Below are 7,450 nucleotides of genomic sequence, written 5' to 3' on the forward strand. Positions count from 1 at the left end.
TTAATGGACATTAGAATTTGAATTTCTCATGAAGATGACATACCACATAGAGACTAGATAATCTTGCAATATCAATTCTAAGTGGTATTCCTCATGTACACACATTGTTAGGATCATGAAATTCCCAAAGGAATGTCACTCCCCCAAAATGGGATTGTCCATTAATCGCTCATAAGAGCCATATAGGATACAACAAGATGCAAAAGAGGCTCCAACACACACACAAATACATGGTGTGCAACCTAACATACATAGACTTGATTTCTCAAGAAAAACTAGTAGGATGCACAACATATACAAACATATGTTAGGAACAAAACTAACACATGCAAAGGGGCGAGTAACTTTCAATATAAAAGAGTTGAGCACATGTTACCGCAAGGAGGAACATTGGGTGTATGATAGAAGTAAGATAACCAAAAGACTTGGCTTGAGATAAGATAAGTGATGAAGATCCCTTAATTCTTCATGATGTAACCAAGTCTCCAATGCCCACCAACAAGCACCTATTGATCAAGTTTTGGATTGTTGGTCCCCAACTAAGTTGGGTCCTAAGAGGTTAGTCACAATAGGCTTGGCAACCCAAATGGTTCTTTTCTTGACACCACTTTGAGCACCAACATATTTGGCAAACACATTGCCACCCTCATCCTTACGAAGAGAATAAACATCATCAATGGAGATAGAGTTGGATGAGGTACCAATAGTGCAAAAAGAGGAGATGTGGCCCTTCTCACGGCATATGTAGCAAGTTCTTTTCCTCTCCTTCTTCTCACTAGATTTCTCCACAATGGGAGCATTGGCTTGATTCTTCTTGGGAAGTGGAATTTCTTCAACTTGAGGTTGAATATGAGTTTGAGCTTGAGGCCGCTTCCCTTTTTGCTTCTTCTTCAAAGGGCAAGATCTAACATGGTGCCCTTCAATTTTGCACTTGAAGCAAACAATCTTGGCCGGGTCTTTGACTTGTACTTGGCCCTTCTTCTTGTTGTTGTTGTTGTTGTTGGACTTGTTCTTGTTGTTGGATTTGAATCCAAGTCCACTCTTGTCATTGGGGGATTGTTGCACACTTAACATCGTGTCAAGTTTGCATTTCCCTTCATGACTCTTTACCAAGTCGGTCTTCAAAGAAGTGACTTGGGCCTTGAGCTCTTTGATTTCCTCTACATGGTTAGTAACAACACAAGTACTAGAGGAAGTAGAACCTTCATTGTTAGAGCAACAAGGCAAGGAAGATAATTCATCACAAGATTTAGCAATACTATGAGTGGATGAATTACTAGGACTAGCACATGGCAATATAGCATTTTGGGTAGTAGTGCTAGTATCCACATGAGGCTCACAAGGTGTTGCCTTAGATATGATAGCCTCATGAGCTAACTTTAGCCTATCATGAGAGGCTAGAAGATCCTCATGGGAGCTAGCAAGCTTTCCATGATTTTCTTCCAATTTCCCATAATTGCTAGTTAGCAAATCAAGTTGAGCCCTTAGCTCAACATTCTCCTTCAAGGTAGATGCTTCACAAGAAGTAGAGTTAGTAGCACAAGCATCATTATCAATAGCAATAGGAGAAGGCAAGTTGGCATGCACTTTTAGATAAGAAGCTTTAAGTTGCTCATGCGACTCGGTGAGTTTGGTGAGCATACTCTCAATGACCCTTGAGCCCTTTTTGAGTTGCTCAAAATCCTCAAGGAGTTTAGAATTAACAAACACAAGCTTATCATTTTTTAGCTTTAGTTCATTTGCCATCTCAAGAGCTCTATCATGGTTTTCCTTTTCTCTAGACAATTCTAGAGCAAAGGTCTCCTCAAGAGCTTCCTTGATGGTTTGTTCTTCTTCAAGTTCATTCTTTAAAGATGCTACATCATCGGCATACTCTCGTTCAAGAGCACCCTTTTTATCAATGGTGTTCTCATGCATCCAAATAAGTTTTTGGCTCTCAATAGCGGTAGTCAAGATTTCAAAGAAGTGAGTGCTAGCAATTTTATCTTTGCAAATAATCTTGAATACACTCTTACCCTTATCGCGTAGAGAGACAACCCAATCCTCTTCTTCATATTCATCCTCATTCTTATCACCACGAGACATATTAGGTTCCATGGTAGGAGGTACCGTGGAACCCTTGGCCATAAGGCATATATGAGGACCGTGAAATAAAGATGAGGAGTTACTTGAGGCTCCTTTCAAGATCTTGTCTTGACCAATAGAATCTTTGGTTTCCTCTACATTGTTAGACACACAACAACTAGAGGAAATAGAATCATTTTTATCATGGCCACAAGACAATGCAAGCATATCATCATTAGATTTATTCAAGCAACTTACACATGATATGCAAGGACTATCAACACAAGCATGTAAATCATTTCTAGTGCTAGATGTGTTTAAGTCCAAAGATGAACCATTGCAATGAGATATAGATGAAGGATCATCAATAGTAAGCTCAATACCAACATTGCAATTTCCATCACCACTCACCATATCATTACCTTGTGTCTTGAAACACTTTGGTGAAGTGGATGAAGATGAGAACTCATCACGGCCGGAAGTGGAAGCAATACAATCATCCTCAATGATATTGGACACATCATATTTATCTCGAAGCTTTGTCCATAATTCATGAGCGCTCCCAAAAGGCATGATTGAAGAAGTAACTACATTGCTCACAACAATGGAAAACACATGAGAAGCAAGAGCATCGAGACAAGAGTTTTTCTTCTCCTCATAAGATAAATTTTGGGGATCCTTAGGAGAAGAAAAACCCATGTCAAGAAATCGCTCCATGTTCGGGAAATACCCCGCAAAATATTAAGCACATAAATTTTCCATAGATCATAATTTGTGCCATCAAATATAAACAAGTTATTGTGATCTAATCCCCTAACCGACATCTTTACTCTCAAGGCGGTGAAGCCTAAGAATGAGAGACCTTGCTCGATACCAATTGAAAGGACACGGATGTCGCCTAGAGGGGGGGTGAATAGGCGATTTAAAACTTTTACGAGATGGGCTTAACAAATGCGGAATAAAACTAGCGTTTACTTTGTCAAGCCCAAAGCCTATATACTATGGTTCACCTATGTGCACCAACAACTTATTCTAAGCAAGAGTTCACCTATGTGCACCAACAACTTATGCTAAGCAATACAAGCAAGTATGTGATAGCAAGATATATATAACTTCAAGCACGATGGCTATCACAAGGTAAAGTGCATAAGTAAAGAGCTCGGGTATAGAGATAACCGAGGCACGCGGGAGACGATGATTTATCCCGGAGTTCACACTCTTGCGAGTGCTAATCTCCGGTGGAGAGGTGCGGTTGCTTAGTGCTCCCGAACGCCACAAGAGGCTCACCTTGAGGTGTGGTTGCTCGATGCACACCAACGCCACAAAGGCCTCACCCCAAGATGCGGTACTCACACCACACACCGAACGCCACGAAGGCGCCTCACCTAAATCTCCGGTGACCCTCGCCACAAAGGCCTAGGTCACGGTTCCACTAAGGGATTTCCTTCGAGGCGGAAACCGGGCCTTACACAAAGATTGGGGCACACATCCACAACTTAATTGGAGGCTCCCAACAAACCGCCACAAAGGCCTAGAGTCCGTCTAGGGTTCCAAGAACCCAAGAGTAACAACCTTCTTGCTTTCACCACCACGAATCACCGTGGAGAACTCAAACCGATGCACCAAATGCAATGGCAAGAACACCACAAAGATGCTCAAGTCCTTCTCTCTCAAATTCCAACAAAGCTACAAAAGCTATTGGGGGAATAAGAGAGGAAGAACAAAGGAATTCACAAAGAACACCAAGATCAAGATCTAGAGGATTCCACTCACAAAGAGATGGATTTGATTGGTAGAAAAGTAGATCTAGATCTCCTCTCTCTTTTCCCTCAAATGGGGGCAAGAATCATGGAGGGATTGAGAGATAGTGCAAGCTTCTCTAGTTCAACAATGGAGGAGAGAGAGAGTGAGAGAAGCACAGCCCAAGGAGGAAGAAGGGGGGTATTTATACCCCCAAGAAAATCGAGCCGTTTGGGCAAAAAACGGGGGCCGGATATTCCGGCCCAAGTTGGGGCCGGATTATCCGGGCCGGATAATCCGGCCTCAGTGGACAAAACCTGGACAAAATCCGGCCAAAAATCCGGCCCCTATCCAGAGCTGCTTTTCTTCCGGTCCTTAGACGATTTCGGGGGCCGGATATTTCCGAAATATCCGGCCCGGATAATCCGGCCCGGATATTTCTGAAAAATCCGGCCTGGCAAAACTGCAGAAACACCAAAACTAAAACGGGCATAACTTTAGCATCCGGACTCCGATTTTGATGATCTTGGGCTTGTTTTGAAGCTAGGAACAAGCTCTACAAGATCATGCAGGAAACCATCATAGTCCAACAAGGTAGGATAGAAACAAATGATGAAAGGTTTGACCTATCGATAAAAGACATACCGGTAAAACCTCCAATCTCGAAAATGCAACAAGTTGCCCATGCAAAAACCATTCTCAATGAACTAGAGCTTGTCATGAGAATAAGCACAAGCTCTAAAACATCACATGGATAAGATCCAAATAAAACCAAGAAAGATGATGAACCAAACTCGAAAACGCAACAAGTGATCTATGCGAAATCCGTTTTCGATGAACTAGAGCTTGTCATGAGAATAAGCACAAGCTCTAAAACATCACATGGATAAGGTCCAAATAACAACCAAGAAAGATGATGCAAGGATGCAAAGGTTTGAGCTCTCTCCGAACGATACGATCGAGTTACTCACTCGAGAGCCCTCTTGATAGTACGGCAACTAAACTATAAACCGGTCTCCAACTACACTATGAGACCGGTGAGAAACAAACCCTATCAAGAGCAAACCTTATACTTGCGCATTCCACTTGAGCTCGATGACGACGATCTTGACCTCAACAAGATGGAACGCCTTTCTTGCTTGTGCTTGCTTGACGAAGTCTTGTGGATTGCTCCCCCATAATCCACCATGGGAGAGCTTCTTCTTCGGCGCATCTTCACATAACCATGACCACCATGTGGATTGCTCCCCCATAATCCACCATGGGAGAACTTCTTCTTCGGCGCATCTTCACATATCCATGATCACCATATGGATGGCAAGACTCAAGCAAAGGATCTCTTCGAGATGGCTCATCTTGAACTTGCACTTCATTTCTTCATTCTTCATCATGTTGATGTCTTGAAGTAACTTGAGGGCTCACTTCATCTTCATCTTCAAGACATACTTGACACTTGATATCCTTCATCAATTTCTTCTTATTGCAACCTTGAAGCCAACATATGGTTCAAGCATTGCCTATGGACAACTCCTACAAATATAACTCAATGCAAACATTAGTCCATAGGGATTGTCATTAATTACCAAAACCACACATGGGGGCTCCAAGCACTTTCATTAATGAGACTGAACTCCTAGTTTTCGGTTCCGCGATATACGGGCTCCGCTAGAGATGCTCTTATCTATGTAATCCATGATTTGTAATTATTGTTGGGTGTAGCGTTTTGTTAAAACTTCTTAATGTTTGCACAATCTTTTTAAGAAGGTCATATGCAGTTAATTGATGGAGAGGGTGAGCTTTTCCTTTTTACAAGTGCATCTTCAACGGAGCGACGCATATCAGCGCCTAAAAGTGGTCGCGCGTGTCCATTTTCGTCGCCCCGCGGATATATTTTGACTGGGCGTCTAGATGTCTCCCAGCGGGGTGACCCATTTTTTGTTTTGCAAAATATTTAAAAACTATAATGTACTAGTACAAACTATACAAACTACAGTTGTAAAAGCCTAGACTACTTGCTGTCCCACGCCCGGCACCGTCGTTGCGTCTCTCCCTCGTCTACTTCTCCGTTGCCTGCCGTGCGGCCGCTAGAGCTCGGTGCGCCGCCGCGTCCTCTAGCAGGCACCGCCACAGCGTCGCGTTCGCGGCATCCTCGGCTTTCTTGAGCGTCTCGAAGGAGTCAACTAACTCCCTCTACGTCGCCGCCTTCTCCTCCGGGGTAGGCGCATCAGGGTCATCAGAAGACCACGAGATGTCGGAGTCGTCGTCCTCTGCGACGGCCGCCACCCTGCGGCGTTCCATCTCGGTGTCGAACGCCACGTGGGCCGTTCGCTCCTCTTCTGCTTCCTTCTCCGCGTCAGCCAGGAACTTGGCGTCCCTGACCGGGTCGAGGAGGTCGTCGGTGTTGTCGTCGTCGGAGCTCGAGGCCGGGGTGGAGTCGGAGGTGGAGGTGGAGGCGCCACAGCCTGGCCGCGGCCGACGCTGCTCATGGTGGCAAAGGTGGAGGTTGAGCGGCAGCGGCGCTACGATAGAGGCTATGTGGCGTCTACGGTTTAGTGTGTGAGGAGATGAGATGCGCGCGCCCTTGTTTATATAGGCCGGAGGCAGGCAACGGTCGCGGCACGCGTGACATCGGCATTAATTCGTGCGCAGACTGCCGAGAAGACGCATCGAGCATGAGTCACTACCAGGCGGGCCCGATGAAACGTCCGCCAGACGCGAGCGGACACTTTACGCGTCCGCGCAGCGTCCGCAGAGACGCATCCAAGGCGTATATTTGGGTTAGATTTGCGTTGCTGCGGACGGCCCAGTTACTATGCCTCGACCCGCTGGAGCTGGTTCCTAACGCATTTTCGGCCAACGCGGAGGCAAACGGTTGCTCACATTGCTCTGTTGGCCAGTGCCATGGCAATGGCCTACTCCTCGGTAATGTCCGGTGGCTGGGTCTCCGGATCCCACGCTGGCACACCATCGTCGTGGTCGTACTCTGCGCGCTCCACCTGCTCGTCCTCGTCCTCATCCACGTCCTCCTGGTCGTTCTCCTTTTCTTCCGCGGCGATCTCGCGGTCGAAGTACTCGACGTCCCCGAGGTAGCCAGCGCGGCGACGCGCGTCGAACTCCCACGTTCCGAAGGAGATCCAGTTGTAGGAGTTGAGCGCGTACGCCGGATCTTCTTGGAGATCCGGCGGCAAGATGGCTCGGTGGCGGCGCACCTCGTCCCGGTGCTCTCGACCCTCGCGCGGCACTGGGGTACCGGCACGCGCCTGGAGTTGAGGTACCAGCCTCCTCCAGGCAGGTTTGCGTCCGGTCATGGCACCAGCCGGTTTTCCTCCGAAAGTCGGCGCGCGAAGTCGATGCGGACGTACCGCCCGATCCATGGCTTCTTACCGGACCGCGAGCCGCTAGCCTCGTGGTCGTTCTTGGTCTTGCGGAACGGCCAGCATTTCTTCCCCATGGCGTCGATGGGGTGAATTTTATTGGCTCTGACAATGGTGTAGTCGGGGAAATGGGCGCCGACAACGTCCCTTTAAGAGGCTCGGAAGCCATCTCGTCTTCAATATCATGCCACTGCGACGCCGCCCAGCTGCGCATGCTTGCGGAAGCCGAGGCGCCCAATTAACGCGGCCCTGAAAAGGCTGCATCGCGCTGC

Source organism: Lolium perenne, chromosome 4 (assembly GCF_019359855.2).
Source record: "Lolium perenne isolate Kyuss_39 chromosome 4, Kyuss_2.0, whole genome shotgun sequence".
Taxonomy (NCBI): Eukaryota; Viridiplantae; Streptophyta; class Magnoliopsida; order Poales; family Poaceae; genus Lolium; species Lolium perenne.